Here is a 19,791-nt window from a genome sequence, read left to right as displayed (position 1 = left end):
ACTGCTTGGGTTCAGGAGGTGGAAGCGGAACTGCCGTCTAACTTTCCTGATAATGCTAAACAATGTCTCTCGTATATTGTTAATGCTTCTCGATACATTCAGGAGGCGGCTTATGATACTGGTGTTCTGGCGGTCAAAGCGGCTACTACATCCATTCTGGCTCGCCAGATCCCGTGGTTACGGTCCTGGTCTGTGGATCTGAACTCTAAGAAAACTCTGGAAGTTCTCCCTTTTAAGGGGAATATTCTTTTTGGGGAAGACCTCAACAAAATTGTTGCTGATCTTGCCTCTGCTAAGACTGCATGTCTGCTCCTTCAGCTCCGAACGCTAAGAGTACTTCCTTTCGTTCCTTTCGACCTCCAAGTAAAGCAAAGGGTCAGGCGTACCAGAAACAGTCACGCACTTCCAAGTCCAGTAAGCCCAAGCCTAAAAGAGCCGGGGCCACCCCTTTCAGCCTGCTTCCAAATCTGACAAGCCTGCTGCATGACGGGGTGAGCCTCCCTCTGGGGGATCCCAGGGTGGAAGGCTGACTTCTATGGTTTGCTCAGGCATGGTGTCAAAGTCGAAAAATATTGCAGTACACACATCACGTACAAACTACACACAGATGGCCTCTGCGCGTGTACTTGTTCTGTCGTGCGTGCACATATTCGCAATTTGCGTATGGTCGCTCCCGCGGTCCTGCGCATCAGCGCGTGGTATGGGTATTTACGGTAGAGTTTGTGAACGCATGGAGAGCTATCAACACACATTACATATTTAATCCAAATAGTGCACAATGTACACATAGTCCGCCTGCACCACATCAGAAAGTAACAGCAATTTAAATGGTTTCAGAGCAAAGGGATTCACCTTTACAATATAGGAGGGGACAGAATAAGGTCATAAGGTGGTGTTTGGTATCCAGCTGTAGGGTATTTTAAGGGTAACATTCCGGTGTTGGTTTGAGGAAGATCGCATGTTCCTGCGGATAGTTATGTGCAGAATATAGATATAAACTGTATTTACTGTACATTATGTATGCGGCGGGAAGCCAGAGGAGACCACCCACAAGAGCAGTTGGAATGGACATCGCCCACCTATTCAAACCGACCTGTGACCTCTCCTGTACTGTAAAAGTGCATCCCTGTGTCCAGTGGACAAAGGGATTACAGTATCCATTGTATTGAGTTTTGGAGGAATTGTATAAAGAGAGCTTGCTGCAGGCCTGGTGAGACACAAGACTCACAAAGTTATCTATTAGATGACCGAGGACCGGGCCGGGAAGCGCAAGCGAATCTACTCACGTATGTACCATTGAATGTAGCCATTTACTCTGTTATATTGTATTGTATTATTTGTATTGTAACCCCCTTTCAGCAATAATACGCTGTGGTTTCGGAACCCAGCGGTTTAATCACAATCTGGTGTCGTGTCTTCGTTGCCCTGCTAAGGTTTAAAGTGTTTTATCATTGCATTGCATTACTGTAAAGGTTTAAAGTGTATCTCTGGGTGTGTGCGCGCTGTGTGTACTTTGTACCCCCAGCGCGGCGTTTGTACGCAAAGTCCGTACAGTGATACAGGACTCCGTACGCAAACAGTGTATAAAGTACGTAGCGTGTGTACTAAGTTTAGCGGCCGCAGTGGCTCCATGGTAGAGTGTATTCTAAGTGTGTATAAGGTATAGCTTTCATTCCTGTAAGATAATCAGCATTATCAATTGGGGGCTCTTCGGTTTTCCACATACTTACTACCTAACCGGTCACAGCAGACTTAATCTATCAGCAAAAGGGTGGATAGAAAGTATCCTACGTATCCTTTTCTTGGTCGATGGATGCACTGAAAACCCTGCTTGATTGCTGATTAGATGACGTCTGCTCTGTATGGTTTGTAGAGATGCTGGTAGAACCCGTAAGGAAAACAGAAAAAAAAGCTATTTAAAATCTGTGGAAAAAAATTTTGGCGCCAAAACCGTACACAGCACCCATACTCTTTGCATACTCTCTCACATTGTTGCCATAACATTCAGATTGCTAGATTCATTTAAACCTATGTGAAACCGGAGATATTTTTGTTGCTGTATAGTTAAAACTAAAATAAATGTTAAGGAAGTAAGTGTAAGACACACACGCAGCCTGGCCTAGTTGTAAAGGTTTATACAGAAAGAAACTGTGTGTTGTGTTAAGTGAGCGATTATAGTTAATATTGCTCACATTTATAGAATTGTGTGATTTGTGCTATTGCGGACGTACGGTTTTGTACACGTGTCTCGGACAAAGTACAGGACTGCGTACGCAGCGTAAGAGACACGCACGATCGCGTGTTTACGCAAATTGCGTAAGAAGTACGGTCGCTAAGTACAAATTACACAATAGTTCGTTTAGTTTAAAGGTGGGACAGTAGCCACGCTACAATAGCACCAAGCCACCCGGTTTCTAAAGAAATTTAGTATAAAAACAAAATTTTGTATAAATATATATATTTTTTTTAAATTGCCTTTGGGGGTAAAGCTGCCAACTTGAATGAATCCTAATTTTCTGTACAGAAAAATAAAGTGTATTTGAGTGAGCGAATGCAGGAGTGAGTGGATACTGAACTTAAGAACTGAAGTGGTCTAGGTGGTCTAAGCTAGGTGGTCTAGGTGGACACACTGGGTTAGTAGAGGCCCGGTGGCGTAGGGTTCGCAACCCTGCATTATTAACTAGGTGGTCTTAGTGGACTGAGTGGTATCCCATACAACTCTTAGTGGTCTGAAGTGGTCTAGGCTAGGTGGTCTACAGCATTCGTAGAGCATATAGATAACTAGTATCTATAGGCTGTGCTATTGCATCACATGTCCGTTTGTTCTGCACAGCGCAACGTGATATTATTGTGTCATATGCGCTGTGGAAGAGCATACGCAGACGTGATTGTATAGACAAAGGGGTTTTTTTTTTTAATAACTTTGGGAAATCTCCCTGGTGGGCTTCACTGGAAAGGGTGAAAGATAGTTATCTAATTTCTCTGTTTTTCACCCTACAAACAATTCCAGTTGAAAGATACCGAAAAGGAAATTTTCACTGCCTCTCTCAGGAAAATATTCCAAACAGAACTTCCACCGAAATAAATTACGGTGTAAGGTCTGATAGGAGCCCTAAGTTGGGTACATTGCGATCCGCTACCAACAGTGTATCGTTGTACTGGCCAGCGTGGGCGAGAGCGAGTGGAAGGCGCTCAGGTATACTTCCACCGTCTACTTATATTGAGTATTTTGGTGTTTGTGGGAATTTTTTTAAAGATATTAGAAGAGACCCACAAATATGGGAGCCAGTTGCTCAAGTAAGAGACGTTTAGACAGGGTTCAGGCAGAATTGTGGCCAAAAGGCTCAGCAAGGTTTATCATGTGTGAAAAATATGGTTCACACACAGAAGTTTTATGCAATGAGTGGATATGTATGAATAACAATGATAGGGTACCATTCCCTAGGGTGGGCAGCTTTGAACCAGAGGTATTACAGAACTTAAGGTTAAGGATTTGTCTGATAAAATCCAAGAAACGAAGGATTAAACATACAGATTGTTTACATTTGTGGCAACAGGAGGGGGATATGCAAAGGGAATTAGCTCGCGCAGCAGGTTCCAAACCTAGCGGGAAAACAATGGCGACACCACCACCACCACCACCATATATTGTTGGGGAGAAAATGGCTACAGGCAATGATACATTGGTACAGAATAGGAGTGTAATTGCAAAATGTACTAACGCTAACCCTTGCCAGTTGTACCCTGTTTTAAATTTTCCCCAGGACTGCGAACAAGAAGATGAGCCCAGCACGATATCGGCACTCTCTCTAGCAGCCACCATACAAGACACTCAGGTGGGCACGGCCCAACCAACAAGAGCAGTAATCAGGCCCCCTAGCGGAGGGATAAGTGAGGTCGTGTCCACAGGTAAGTACGGTACCATACATTATGCAGAGACAATAGCACCTCACATTGTAGAGTCAAATCAAAATGATGTAATTGAATTAAATCCTGTCAGGGTGATCGCAGTCCCCAATGGGAAGACTGACGCTCAGGGAGTAACTCCCGTCAGGAACATTGCCATGCATTGTCCCTGGTCCCGGACAGAATTAAGGTCAATTATGTCAGAATTTCCCGATCCCAGAAAAGATCTAGTCGCATGCCAGAGGTTCATTAAATAGTTAGGTAACGCCACCGAACCCACAAACAAAGATTGGCGAACAGTGCTACGGTTATGTTTACCCTCCAATATTGACCCCGCAAAATTTATAACTGATTGCAACTTAGACGCAGAAGTACCTCTCACTGATGAGTACACTCAGGAGAATGTACGACAAATCAATCTGCAATTAGGAATATATTTCCCTACTGTTGTCAAATGGAATAAAATCTTTTCCATAAGACAAAAGGAAGGTGAAACGGCATCTGAATATTTCCATCGAGCACGGCAGGAAATGGCTAGATACACTGGGATCGAGGACATTAGAGACAATGTACATCATAGGGAGGTAGCTGTTTCAGTATTAATGGATGGGTTGAAGGAGGCACTGAGAACAAGGGTACAGACCTCTCTACCAAACTGGAGAGGTATCTCGGTGGCTGTATTGAGAGAGTCCGCTATCGAGCATGATAGGAACATCATTAAACACAGGGAGTCACAGGGGTGAAAACTGATGACGGTAAGTATACAGGCCCTTACGGCAAAACCCCATCAGCCGAAAACCCGGACCCCTGTTGTTTGGGACAGACCTAGAACATGTTACATTTGTAGGAAGGAAGGGCATTTTGCCAAAGACTGTAAGAGTAGTAGAGCGCATAGCCAAGATAGACCCCTAGACAGAGAATACGAACCACACTACTACTCACATAATTGGGATCAGGGACCACATAGGAGAAGTTACGAGCCACATGCAGGGGAAACAAGGAGGTACCCACCAAGGAGAGATGGGCAGACCTCCGGAAATTCTCAGCTACCTCCCCCACATATCGTAGCTGCCAATGCGCTGCGGGAGGGTCTCACCAGACAATAGGGGTTGGGCCACACCTGTAGTCTGCAGCCAGTGAAGTTGATTGCTAGCCTTGGTAGTGAACCTGAGGTCACGGTTGATGTAGCTGGTGTACCATTACCTTTTCTTGTAGATACAGGGGCGGCCAGGTCAGTGCTAAATTCGACTGTAGGTATAAAAACCACGGGTAAAACAATTTCGGCAATGGGAGTAACAGGAACGGTGCAACACTACCCTTTGAGTAGACCGGCAGAGATTACGATAGGGCCCCTGCAGACCAAACACTCTTTTCTGCTGGCTGCATCGGCTCCGACTAATCTGCTCGGCAGAGATTTATTGTGTAAAATGCGGTGTGTCATATATTGTACTCCTGAGGGTGTCTTCTTGGATATACCCGAGAATCACGTTCAAGAAGTGCAAGATATATTAGACACCCCTCAAAGGCTGATGTTGCACTCTGCTGTTATAGACAAGTGTCTATCAAAGGTAGAGGAAATGATCTCACAAATACCGGTTTCCCTTTGGACCAAAGATGGACAAGACACTGGATTGATGGCGAATGTATCTCCAGTAGTAGTGCAAGTAAAAGATGGTAGGATAGCTCCAAAAATCCCACAGTATCCTCTGAAGCCAGAGGTAGAATTAGGAGTGTACCCCGTCATAGAGCGGTTGCTACAACAGGGCATCCTAGTCAGGACGTTCAGCACTGCCAATAGTCCCATCTTCCCTGTGAAAAAGAGTGGGGGGAGGGGTTACAGGCTAGTGCAGGATCTAAGGGGGATAAACAAGATAGTTGAGAGCCAATTCCCCGTAGTGCCCAATCCAGCTGTCATCCTCATGCAAATTCCCCCTACTGCGAAATTTTTCACTGTTATTGACCTCTGTTCTGCTTTCTTTTCTGTCCCTCTGCACCGACAGCCAATACCTCTTTGCATTTACATACAGAGGAGTACAGTACACCTGGACTCGTCTCCCCCAAGGCTTCATTGACAGCCCAAGTATTTTCTCCCAGGCCTTGCATGACTGTTTACAATCCTTTCAACCTGAGAGTGGATCAGTATTAATACAGTATGTCGATGACTTATTGTTGTGTTCTGATTCACTCGAATCGTCCTTGAAAGACACGAAACAGCTTCTGTTTCATCTTTCCCAAACGGGACACAAGGTTTCAAAGGATAAGTTGCAGTTGTGCCAGACCAGGGTAAAATATTTGGGACATTGCTTGACGCAAGGACTTAGACACCTCACCGCTGATAGAATACAGGTGATTCGCAACATGACTCTGCCACAAACCCAGCAACAGATCCGCACTTTCCTTGGAATGTGTGGGTACTGCCGAAACTGGATCCCAGGGTTCTCCATACTGGCTTTACCTTTGCAAGAGATGGTCTCTTCTAACAAACCAGATCGGATCTCGCACACAGATGAGTCCGAACTGGCATTTGAGAGACTCAAACAGTGCCTATCACAGGCACCTGCATTAGGTGTGCCAGATTATGGGAAACCCTTTGAATTGTACGGTACGGAAAGTGCTGGGTGTGCGGCAGGTGTCCTAACCCAGAGACATGGTGATGCCAGCAGGCCGGTAGCTTACTACAGTGCACAGTTGGACACTGTAGCGCGGTCTCTCCCCACATGCTTGCGAAGTGTTGCAGTGATAGCTTTGCTAGTAAGTAAAAGCGAAGACGTAGTGTTAGGACACAACCTGACCATCCATACACCTCATGCTATATCAGCCTTACTGAACTCCGCCTAAACCAGACATGTCTCATCCGCGCGGTTTACAAGGTGGGAATTATCACTGATGGCCCCTGTAAACATCACCATTAAGAGATGCAGCGCACTAAATCCTGCAACTTACGTGCCAGGTGTGCCTGGACAGGCACAAAGGGTGGAGGATGAGAATAATGGTGAAGGAGGATTTAGTGCAGATACTGATACGCATGATTGTATGGAATACCTGAATCAGACTTTCACAGCGAGACCTGACATCAGTGACAACCCACTGGAAGGAGTAGACTTTACCTTCTACACTGACGGTAGTTGCCACAGACAGACAGAATCGGGAGACTTGTGTACTGGATATGCAGTTGTAGACGACAGAGGTATCATAGAAGCTGAACCCCTGGGCCCACCGCACTCAGCACAAGTTGCTGAGTTGGTCGCCCTAACCAGAGCGTGTGAATTGGCCAAGGGTAAGTCGGCTAATATATACACAGATTCTAGGTATGCCTTTGGAGTGGTGCATGATTTTGGGGCCCTATGGCGCCTCAGAAATTTCATGACGGCAGCTGGCACACCTGTAGCGCATGCGTCCCACATAAAAAGACTTCTAACAGCGATACAGGAACCAGACAGAGTGGCTGTTATCAAGTGCAAAGCACATACTTACAACCAAGACCCAATTTCACTTGGTAACAGCCGGGCAGACGAAGCTGCTAAATCAGCAGCCAGCACAAACGAACATCACATCACTGATGACATTTAACACGATCAAAACACAACAATTAATTGAAATGCAAGATTTGTGTTCTTTACAGGAAAAGGCAGCCTGGAGGTCAAAGGGATATGGCTAGGAATCCTCAGGACTGTAGACAGGTGGACAAGGTAAGCCAGTAGCCCCCAGAGCATATCTTCCAAGCTTAGCTGAGGCGGCACATGGTCTGACTCATCTGGGTAAAGAGGGTATGTGTAAGCTGGTGAGAGCCTACTGGTGTGCGCCAGGATTCTCTTCTCATGCAGGTAAGAGAGCAATGACATGTTTTACTTGCTTGAAGAATATTGGAAAGTCAATACCAACAGAAGCATCCCATATCCCTCTGACAGACGGACCTTTTCAGGTAATACAAATCGATTTCATACAGTTACCACCCTGTAGGAATTTAAAATATGTGTTAGTTTGTATTGACGTATTTTCAAATTGGGTAGAAGCGTTCCCTGCTGCCACAAATACTGCTACGTTCACTGCAAAGAAAATTGTGCAGGAATTTGTGTGTAGCTATGGTATCCCTAGAATAATTGAAAGTGATAGGGGTACCCATTTTACAGGTGAAGTCTTTCAGGTCATGTGCAAACTGATGGGAATTAATAGCAAGCTGCATACTCCGTACCGTCCACAGGCGAGTGCAAAGGTGGAGAGAGTGAATAGCACTATTAAGAACAAGCTCAGCAAATTAATGGTTGAAACTGGATTGTCATGGCCAGAAGCTTTGCCACTAGTGTTGTACAGCATCAGAACCACTCCCAGGTCTCCCCTTAACCTATCACCCTTTGAAATTCTTTTTGGTCGACAACCTCATGTAATGATAGACCCCCAGGATGATTTGAAATGTAATAATGAAGTGACTGTGAAATATTTGGTTGGGATGAGCCAGCAGCTGAGAAATCAACAGAGAAATTTAAAGCTGGTGATTCCTGACCTACCGAACAGTATTTGTCATGACATTGAACCTGGGGATTATGTGATGATTCCAAATTTCTTACGCTCAGGTTGCCTCATAGATAGGTGGGAAGGACCATATCAAGTCTTGTTAACCAGCACAACAGCATTGAAAGTCGCCGAAAGAGAGGCGTGGATCCACTCGTCCCACTGCAAGAAGGTCGCTGACCCGGAGAGAACTCGTGACAAAGAGCAGAGTGTAGAGAATCTCGTATCACTGGAGTGTCTGTTCCGGGAAACTTGAGAGGCAGGACTGTTGAAGGGCATCTGAGCACAGAGAGTAACAAGAGCTAGAACGGTTGTCTTACCACTTTCTTTTTTTCACCTCCCCCTACATTTTTCCTTTCTTTTCTCTTTCTTATTTTCCTCCTTTCCCTTAACGAAATGGATCGATCACAAGAGACTGCGTTTCGGGTTCTGTTAGTAATTCTGGTTTTGATAAGGTCAGTTTGTTTTGGTGAGGGTCCCAGAGAGGTCGAGCAGGGATCTGGAATGGGTTCTGATGGCAAGTATGAATTTGTAGGATCTCAGGATCAGCACATCATTTTGGTAAAGGCTGGCATCAGTAAGCGCTCTGGTAGTCAAGGAGCTCGGAGGCACTGTGAGGGGTTATTGTCTGATGAATATTGCATTTGTAGGAATTGTGAGAATATAGTTGAGGATGGGTGCATCCAGAGATGTCAGTCCAACCTTAATATTGACATGGACCGTCATCAGTTGAGTGATTACCACTCACTAGTGGGTAAGGTCTTAAACCAGACAGAATGTTGGGTGTGCTCACAGGTACCTCAAGGTCAGAGCAAGTCAGGATTAGTACCATACCCTTTAGCAATAGATGAGGTACTCGAATTACGGGGTGGGAGACCGGTGGACAAGTAATTTAATATTTCTAAGCCCCCTAGTTTGAAGCTCCACCAGTATCATGTAGATAGATCCTTACTATGTTTCAATATTTCCAATTACCGAAAACTGGGAAATTGGGAAGTGACGTGGAATAACCAGACAATGATCTTTTCACACAGAGCTGATAGGATACCCATAGACTCTGAACTTGTACGCCAAATAGCCAACAGTGGGAGGTATTTTCGGTATAGGTATACTCGTGGAAGCAAGACCATGTGGGTTGGAAAAGTATCGCCAGGGTATTGTGCTCATATCATCCAGCCCGATACTTGTACTGAGCAGATGGGAGAGCTAGGGATTGGGTTCTTCACTTGGAAAGTTTGTAATATGGTGATGTTATATTTTGTCCCCTATGTTCTCCCAGATGATGCCTATTTCATATGTGGGAGGAAGGCGTACAAGTGGCTTGCCCCGAGCTCAGAGGGATTGTGTTACATTGGGAGAGTACTGCCAGAGGTCATGACCATAACCATGATAAGATGAAAGACGTTCACCGCAGTGCTCAGGCTCCTTATACTCATACTCACTATGAACACATCGTCAAGAGGCACCTCATAGATAGGACAGAGCACGCAGCCTCTGATTTGATCCACGAATCCTCCGGGATTCAATTCCTTCTCGCATTAGACATCACCCGTACTGCCAGAGGAATTATAAATTATAGGTATATCCATGCGCTAGCGAACTTGATAGATAATATCACTGAGATGTATGACGACACCTTCAGGTATACGGGAAGGGAGTTACAAGCTTACAAGAAGGAACTGATTCAGCACAGGATGGTCCTAAATTATATCACAGCCGTGACAGGTGGGTACTGTGTTACTCTGGCAACGCAATATGGGGTGAAGTGCTGTATGTATATTACGAACAGTACTGACGACCCAACGGAGATTATCGATCAAAAGATGGACTATATCTTGCAGTTGAAGTGGGAGTTCAGGAGGAAACACAACCTTACCTTGGCGACTGTGAGTAATGAACTGACCAGCTGGGTCTCATGGTTGAACCCACGAAATTGGTTCTCAGGTTTAGGAGAGTGGGCTCAAAATGTTATGAGTGTAGGGAAGTTTCTCCTTTGTATCCTGGGAGTCGTCATAATTATTGGTTTGATATTTAGGTGTGTTCGAATTCTGACGCGGCGCAAGCACGGCACAAAGTTAATGAGTCTAAGGAGCAAGGGCGCTGTTATAGCAGCAGATTTAATTTATGACCCATCCATAGAGACAGTGTTATGATAAGGATTGTAAATGAATTTCATGGCCTGTTTCTTTCACCCGTTTTTCTTTTGTTTCCCCCTCTGCCCAGATACATCCAACCGGAAAAAGGCATCTGCCCTACCCAAAATGTTTATGTGAATGTATTTTAGATATGTGTCTTATCTTCATCTCTGCAACCTACAGTTAATAGCACACATAGTCTACAGGTGATATCCACATATACTAGCACTCACATATGTCTCCCCTCCGTGTATCATCAACTAAATGTGCACCCCATTTGTTGGAACAATCCGACAAGAGCTCGGTAGTGTTTGTTGGCCCATTTACAGACCCTTAGTACGGGATGAGAAGGATTTAATGTATACTTCGCAATACCTCGAAGCTTACTTAGAACATATATGGCACGATGATACATGCCCCTCAGACATGGATTCATACATACATGCTTTTTACTATCCCACTAGGTCATACATTTCCTACCTACCACTCTCTCCCGACCATCCAAACTTCTGTAGATATTGTATAGATATTTTTCTGTTTAGTGATTAGATAGTGGCAGTTATCGGTGACTGTCGAAAAATATTGCAGTACACACATCACGTACAAACTACACACAGATGGCCTCTGCGCATGTACTTGTTCTGTCGTGCGTGCACATATTCGCAATTTGCGTATGGTCGCTCCCGCGGTCCTGCGCATCAGCGCGTGGTATGGGTATTTACGGTAGAGTTTGTGAACGCATGGAGAGCTATCAAAACACATTACATATTTAATCCAAATAGTGCACAATGTACACATAGTCCCCCTGCACCACATCAGAAAGTAACAGCAATTTAAATGGTTTCAGAACAAAGGGATTCACCTTTACAGAGTAGGAGGGGACAGAACAAGGTCATAAGGTGGTGTTCTGTAGGGTATTTTAAGGGTAGGAGGAAGATCGCATGTTTCTGCGGATAGATATGTGCAGAAACAGAATATAGATATAAACTGTATTTACTGTACATTATGTATGCAGTGGGAAGCCAGAGGACACCCACAAGAGCAGTTGGAATGGACATCGCCCACCTATTCAAACCGACCTATGACCTCTCCTGTACTGTAAAAGTGCATCCCTGTGTCCAATGGACAAAGGGATTACAGTATCCATTGTATTGAGTTTTGGAGGAATTGTATAAAGAGAGCTTGCTGCAGGCCTGGTGAGACACAAGACTCACAAAGTTATCTATTAGATGACCGAGGACCGGGCCGGGAAGCGCAAGCGAATCTACTCACGTATGTATCATTGAATGTAGCCATTTACTCTGTTATATTGTATTGTATTATTTGTATTGTAACCCCCTTTCAGCAATAATACGCTGTGGTTTCGGAACCCAGCGGTTTAATCACAATCTGGTGTCGTGTCTTCGTTGCCCTGCTAAGGTTAAAAGTGTTTTATCATTGCATTGCATTACTGTAAAGGTTTAAAGTGTATCTCTGGGTGTGTGTGCGCGCTGTGTGTACTTTGTACCCCCAGCGCAGCGTTTGTACGCAAAGTCCGTACAGTGATACGGGACTCCGTACACAAACAGTGTATAAAGTACGTAGCGTGTGTACTAAGTTTAGCGGCCGCATCGGCTCCATGGTAGAGTGTATTCTAAGTGTGTATAAGGTATAGCTTTCATTCCTGTAAGATAATCAGCATTATCAATGGTTACCGACCACTTCGGACGCCTGGGTACGGGAAGTCATCACTCACGGATATGCCATCTCCTTCCAGAAGCGTCCCCCTCGTCAGTTTTGCTCAACAAACATCCCTTCGGATCAGGTGAGAGCAAACGCTCTACAGGTGGTGGTACGATCCCTCCTGGACACAGGAATGGTAGTGCCGGTGTCTCTGACTCAGAGAGGCAGGGGGTACTATTAATCGCTGTTCCTAGTTCCGAAACCGAATGGGTCCTCACGGCCCATTCTCAACCTCAAGTCTTTGAACAAATTTGTGCAAGTATCCAAGTTCCGTATGGAGACTCTTCGCTCGATTGTTCTAACTTTGGAGCCCGTGGACTATATGGTATCCCTGGACATACAGGATGCTTACCTACATATTCCTATTGCCATGTCGCACCAGCAGTATCTGCGGTTTGTTATTGGCAACCTAAATTATCAATTCCGGGCTTTGCCTTTTGGACTGACAACAGCTCCGCGAATCTTCACCAAAGTCATGGCGGTGATGATGGCTCTACTCCGCCGTCGGGGTTTCAGGATCCTGCCGTATCTGGACGACTTGCTGATCCTGGCCAATTCACCAGAAGTTTTCCGTCATCTGGATCTGACGGTCCAGTTTCTGCAAGTCCACGGGTGGCTCATCAACTGGAAGAAATCATCTCTGGTCCCTGCTCAGAGCATGGTGCACCTGGGGGCACTGTTGGACACTCACAACCAGCGGTTGTTCTTGTCCCAGGAGAAGGTCCTGAACCTTCAGGACAGAATAAGATGCTTTCTGTCTCGTCCGGGTATGTCGATACACTCGGCAATGCAAGTACTAGGCCTCATGGTGTCGGCTTTAGACATGGTAGAGTACGCTCAATTTCATTCCCGCCCTCTCCAGAAACTGATTGTGGCCAAGTGGGACAGCCTGCCTCTCTGGATCAGGTCTCACATGATCTCCTTGTCTCCAGAGGTCCGTCTTTCGCTAACGTGGTGGCTACAGGGCCAGCAGTTGAGCAGGGGCCATCCCTTCTGGATCTCCTACTGGGTCCTTCTGACGACGGATGCCAGTCTGCGGTGTTGGGGAGCGGTGTTAGAGCAACACTCTCTTCATGGTCGGTGGACCATGGAGGAATCTCACCTTCCGATAAACGTTCTGAAATCATGGGCAGTTTTCAATGCATTGACGCTAGCCCTGCCTCTGGTACATAACAGGCCTGTTCAAATACAGTCAGACAACACCACCATGGTGGTGTACATAAATCATCAAGGCGGCACTTGAAGCCGCATGACAGTGTTCGAAGTGTCAAAGATTCTTCGCTGGGCGGAACGCCATCTGCCAGCCATATTGGCAGTGTTCTTTCCAGGAGTCCTCAACTGGGAAGCGGACTTCCTCAGTCGTCAGGACGTACACGCTGGAGAGTGGAGCCTTCATCCAGAAGCATTTCAACTCCTGGTGGACAAGTGGGGCCTACCAGATGTAGACCTGATGGCGCCTCGACACAATCACAAGGTTTCGGTCTTCGGAGCAAGGACCAGGGATCCTCAAGCAGCGTTCTTGGACGCACTGGCAATTCCATGAAACTTTCGGCTGCCGTACGTGTTCCCTCCGGTGTCACTCCTGCCCAGAGTAGTAAGGAAGTTAAAGCAAGAAGGAGGAATCCTACTTCTGATCGCTCGAGCGTGGCCCAGACGGCATTGGTTCTCAGACCTACAGGGTCTCTCGTTAGAGCGTCCTCTTCTGCTTCCGAAACGACCAGGCCTCCTTGTTCAGGGCTCTGTGTCTACCAGGATTTGTCCCGGCTGGCTTTGACGGCGTGGCTCTTGAAGCTTCAGTCCTGAGAGCCAAAAGGTTTTTTTTGAGGCGGTGATTCAGACTATGTTGAAGGCCTGTAAGCTGGCATCTGCCCGGATTTATCATAGGGTCTGGAATTCTTACTTCACCTGGTGTGCCGCTAAGAATTTTGATGCTTTCAAGTTCAGTACTGCCAATCTTTTGGGTTTTCTGCAACAGGACCTGGACTTAGGCCTTCATCTGGCCTCCCTCAAGGTTCATATTTCTGCCATGTCGGTTTGGTTTCAGAGAAAACTTGCGACTCTTCCTGATGTTCACAAATTCACTCAGGGTGTTCTTCGGATTCAACCTCCCTATGTTCCTCTGGGGGCTCCTTGGGATTTGTCGGTTGTTCTGAGTCTCCGTTTGAACCTCTTGAGTCTGTGGACCTCAAATAGCTTACGCTTAAGGTCTTGTTTTCACTGGCTATTGCCTCTGCTAGACGGGTTTCAGACTTGGGTGCCTTATCCTGTAGGTCTAACCTTTCTGATTTTTCACCGTGACTGGGCAGTTCTTAGAACGCGCCCTGATTATCTTCCTAAGGTGGTGTCTTCTTTCCACCTTAACCAAGAGATTGTGGTTCCGATTCTCTCCTGATTTGTCCTCAAAAGAGCTGTCTTTGGATGTGGTATGGGGTCTCCGTATCTATGTGAAGAAGACAGCCTCCATTAGGAAGTGTGATCCTCTTTGTACTTTTTTAGTTTTCACAAACGTGGCTGGCCTGCGAATAAGCAGACCCTGGCCAGATGGATTAGAATGGTGATTGCACATTCTTATGTACAGGCTTGTCTTCCAGCTCCTGCTACCATCAAAGCCCATTCTACTGTCTGTTGGACCTTCTTGGGCTTTTCAAACAATTGAATATTTCCCCTTGAATCTCAGTCACCTATACTACTACAAAGCCTGATGTCATCTATCCATCTCATCCACTCCTATTGTCCATGCCTTATGCCCCGTCTAAACTGATGGTGTGATATTCAGTTACTGAGTTTTTTTCACATCATGTCCAATTATACCGGGTTTAGTCGACATGAAGCAGCTGAACCTGTTCCAAGTCTTGGTTAGCACACCCAAACAACAGTTTAGGCACCCAAAACCAGGACTTTTCACCAACTTACACTACTTCTCGCTTTAGGAAATTTGTGCTAAAGGTACTCCAGGAGGAGCCATTGATCCTGTTTCTTTAATAAAGTCAGCAGGGAATCTAAAGACAGTGAGGAACCAGATAATCTGAGAGGAGAGAGTCCATGGTGGAAAAACTGTTTTGTTCCAAGTACAACTCATGGATGAGGAAAATGATACATTTGCATTTAATGTAAATGCATAAAATGTAAGTGCATATCGATTGCAGATTTTGAGATTAAATTTAACTGTCGGGAACATGAGAAGACACCGATATATGTAATTTGTTTGGACTCCAAAATTAACCTCAAGGAGGTCAATCCAGGAGATTGTACCAGGGAAGGATTAAGGCTACAATTTGTGTAAAAGTTATTTGACAAGAAACAACTTGCGTATTAGTGGGATTCTTAATGAAGTCAACTTGCCTCATTTTGATCTCTATACTAAGACACAGTTCATGCATATACTGTATCATGTAAGACCTACAAACACCACCTGCTTACATAGAACTCAACGAGCGTTCTGGCCACAGTCAATTAAGTCCTCCCAACTTTGGGTTGTTATTCAAAATTACATTATTATATTGTCAAAGTAGCAATTCTGAGGCTCGGAAATGATCGGTTTTTAAGTAACGCCTCAGTGTATCAGCTGTGATTTTTTTTTTATTTTTTTAAAGAAAACTAAAATCTGAAAATTAAATTTTTATCCATGACTGTTAGTCGAGTAACAGTGTTAGACCATGTGCCAACCTTGATGATATATCAGTTTAAACTTAAAAAAAGTGTTTATGAAGCACTTTGACACTCCTAAAATACCTTTAGAATTCCAACTTAAATGGAATTCTAAAAACAAAAAAAAACAAAAAAGTCAGAAAGTGTTTTTAGAATGTATTGGATAGAGTGGCAAATCAGGATTGATTAATTTAAAAGAAAAAGAAAATGTCCATATGGGGTTGCTGGGAGGGATCCCTCTCAGAAGGAAACACGAAAGGAAGCCCACATGCTTCTATTGGGTAACTCCACATAAAGATGGCATTACCCACCAGAACCAAGCTCTGGAATGTATCGCATTCCGGAGCTTGGTACATGTGGGAAATTCGGCCAAATTCAGATAATAGCAGTTTTTGGTGACAATTTCCCTTTAGTATATCCCACCCAAAGTAATTAATTGTATGTTATTCAGATGAAGGAATTTCTGTAATTGGACCACTGCTTATAATATAATTTATTACATTGAAATATCTCATTTGTAAATTGTTTTTCCATTCTTATGGGTTTTTTTGTTTTGTTTTTTAGATCCTCTTCTGTATTGTGGCAATCTCCTGGGGCTATGTCCTGTATGCAGCAAGAGTTGCAGCACTATGGCATCTGCAGGAAAAATATCCAAATCAGATTATAAACTGACAATATTGGCACTCTTTATTAAAGAGAAGCAAAACTGTTTTTATGCTAAACATAGACTGGGAATTTCCACTTCATGGACTGTTGGTTTTTTTTAGTGCACTAAATTTCACTTTGCTTTTCTATTTAAAAACAACATAAAATGTCCTGGGTTTTTTAGATTGTTTGAATCACTATAAAATGCTACAATGTTTGCTAGTCCTGGGTTTATTAGATTGTTTGAATCACTATAAAATGCTACAATGTTCGCAAGTATATACAATTGTTATATAGTGCATATATGTGTGTATACTATATATATATATATATATATATATATATATATATATATATATATACTATATATATATATATATATATATATAATGTGTGTAAAGAGGGAGATAGGGGTGTCAGCGACCGACAATGTCTGATAAAAAGTGATATAAATATGAAGAAACTTGCTGGATACGTACTAAAAAATAAGATTTTACTTACCGGTAAATCGAATTCTCGTAGTCCGTAGTGGATGCTGGGGACTCCGTAAGGACCATGGGGAATAGACGGGCTCCGCAGGAGACAGGGCACTTTAAGAAAGAATTTGGATACTGGTGTGCTCTGGCTCCTCCCTCTATGTCCCTCCTCCAGACCTCAGTTAGAGAAACTGTGCCCGGAAGAGCTGACAGTACAAGGAAAGGATTTTGGAATTCAGGGCAAGACTCATACCAGTCACACCAATCACACCGTATAACTCGTGATAAACTTACCCAGTTAACAGTATGAACAACAACGGAGCATCAGATCAACCCTTATGCAACCAACATAACCCTTATTTAAGCAATAACTATATACAAGACTTGCAGAAGAAGTCCGCACTTGGGACGGGCGCCCAGCATCCACTACGGACTACGAGAAATAGATTTACCGGTAAGTAAAATCTTATTTTCTCTAATGTCCTAGTGGATGCTGGGGACTCCGTAAGGACCATGGGGATTATACCAAAGCTCCCAAACGGGCGGGAGAGTGCGGATGACTCTGCAGCACCGAATGAGCAAACACAAGGTCCTCCTCAGCCAGGGTATCAAACTTGTAGAACTTTGCAAAGGTGTTTGAACCTGACCAAGTAGCCGCTCGGCAAAGCTGTAATGCCGAGACTCCTCCGGCAGCCGCCCAAGAAGAGCCCACCTTCCTTGTGGAATGGGCCGTAACTGATCTAGGCAGCGGCAACCCAGCCGCAGAATGAGCCTGCTGAATCGTGCTACAGATCCAGCGAGCAATAGTTTGCTTTGAAGCAGGCGCCCCAAGCTTGTTGGAAGCATACAGGATAAACAAAGATTCTGTTTTCCTGACCCTAGCCGTTCTGGCTACATTAACCTTCAAAGCCCTGACCACATCTAGTAACTCGGAATCCTCCAAGTCACGAGTAGCCACAGGCACCACAATAGGTTGGTTCATATGAAAGGATGACACCACTTTTTTCAGAAATTGTGGACGGGTCCGCAATTCTGCCCTGTCCATATGGAAAACCAGATAGGGGCTTTTATGTGACAAAGCCGCTAATTTTGACACACGCCTAGCTGAAGCCAAGGCTAATAGCATGACCACCTTCCACGTGAGAAATTTTAACTCCACGGTTTTGAGTGGCTCAAACCAGTGTGACTTCAGGAAACTCAACACCACGTTAAGATCCCAAGGTGCCACTGGAGGCACAAAAGGGGGCTGAATATGCAGCACTCCCTTTACAAACATCTGGACTTCAGGAAGAGAAGCCAGTTCTTTTTGAAAGAAAATGGATAGAGCTGAAATCTGGACCTTAATGGAACCCAATTTCAGGCCCAAAGTCACTCCCGACTGTAGGAAGTGAAGGAAACGGCCCAGCTGGAATTCCTCCGTAGGGGCATTCCTGGCCTCACACCAAGCAACATATTTTCGCCATATACGGTGATAATGTTTAGCCGTTACGTCCTTCCTAGCCTTTATCAGCGAAGGAATAACCTCATCCAGAATGCCTTTTTCTGCTAGGATCCGGCGTTCAACCGCCATGCCGTCAAACGCAGCCGCGGTAAGTCTTGGAACAGACAGGGCCCCTGTTGCAACAAGTCCTGTCTTAGAGGCAGAGGCCATTGGTCCTCTGTGAGCATTTCTTGCAGATCCGGATACCAAGTCCTTCTTGGCCAATCCGGAACAATGAGTATTGTTCTCACTCTTCTTTTTCTTATGATTCTCCGCACCTTTGGTATGAGAGGAAGAGGAGGAAATACATAAATCGACTGGAACACCCACGGTGTCACTAGTGCGTCTACAGCTATCGCCTGAGGGTCTCTTGACCTGGCGCAATATCTCTGTAGCTTTTTGTTGAGGCGGGATGCCATCATGTCCACCTGTGGCAGTTCCCACCGCCTTGCAATCTGCGTGAAGACTTCTTGATGAAGTCCCCACTCTCCCGGGTGGAGGTCGTGCCTGCTGAGGAAGTCTGCTTCCCAGTTGTCCACTCCCGGAATGAACACTGCTGACAGTGCTCTTACGTGATTCTCCGCCCAGCGAAGAATTCTGGTGGCTTCTACCATCGCCACCCTGCTCCTTGTGCCGCCTTGGCGGTTTACATGAGCCACTGTGGTGATGTTGTCTGACTGAATCAGAACCGGTTGGTCGCAAAGCAGGGACTCCGCTTGACGTAGGGCGTTGTATATGGCCCTTAGTTCCAGGATGTTGATGTGAAGGCAAGTCTCCTGACTTGACCACAGGCCTTGGAAATTTCTTCCCTATGTGACTGCCCCCACCCTCGGAAGCTTGCATTCGTGGTCACCAGGACCCAGTCCTGAATGCCGAATCAACGACCTTCGAGAAGGTGAGTACTCTGCAGCCACCACAGGAGAGACACCCTGGCCTTGGGGGATAGGGTGATTAACCGATGCATCTGAAGATGTGATCCGGACCACTTGTCCAGTAAGTCCCATTGGAAGGTCCTCGCATGGAACCTGCCGAAGGGAATGGCCTCGTATGATGCCACCATCCTTCCCAGGACTCGAGTGCAGTGATGCACTGACACCTGTCTTGGTTTAAGTAGATTCCTGACCAGTGTCACGAGCTCCTGAGCTCTCTGTATCGGGAGATGAACCCTTTTCTGGTCTGTGTCTAGGATCATGCCTAGGAGAGGCAGATGAGCTGTAGGAACCAACTGCGACTTTGGAATATATAGAATCCAGCCGTGTTGCCGTTACAC

At 45.3% G+C, this 19,791-nt stretch overlaps 1 long non-coding RNA gene across 1 annotated transcript in view; it reads left to right on the top strand.

Annotated features, from left to right (window-relative positions):
* LOC134899732 (uncharacterized) overlaps positions 1-16,664 on the top strand; it is a 63,540-nt gene extending 46,876 nt beyond the window's left edge. The window contains exon 3 of the long non-coding RNA XR_010173354.1: positions 16,485-16,664. This is a non-coding gene — a long non-coding RNA (uncharacterized LOC134899732). The remainder of the gene's footprint in view (positions 1-16,484) is intronic.
* Positions 16,665-19,791: the final 3,127 nt, after the last annotated feature.

The sequence above is a fragment of the Pseudophryne corroboree genome, chromosome 1, assembly GCF_028390025.1.
Source record: "Pseudophryne corroboree isolate aPseCor3 chromosome 1, aPseCor3.hap2, whole genome shotgun sequence".
Classification (NCBI taxonomy): domain Eukaryota; kingdom Metazoa; phylum Chordata; class Amphibia; order Anura; family Myobatrachidae; genus Pseudophryne; species Pseudophryne corroboree.
The sequence above is the reverse complement of the archived record's forward strand: the minus strand, read 5'-3'. Positions and strand labels throughout refer to the sequence as shown.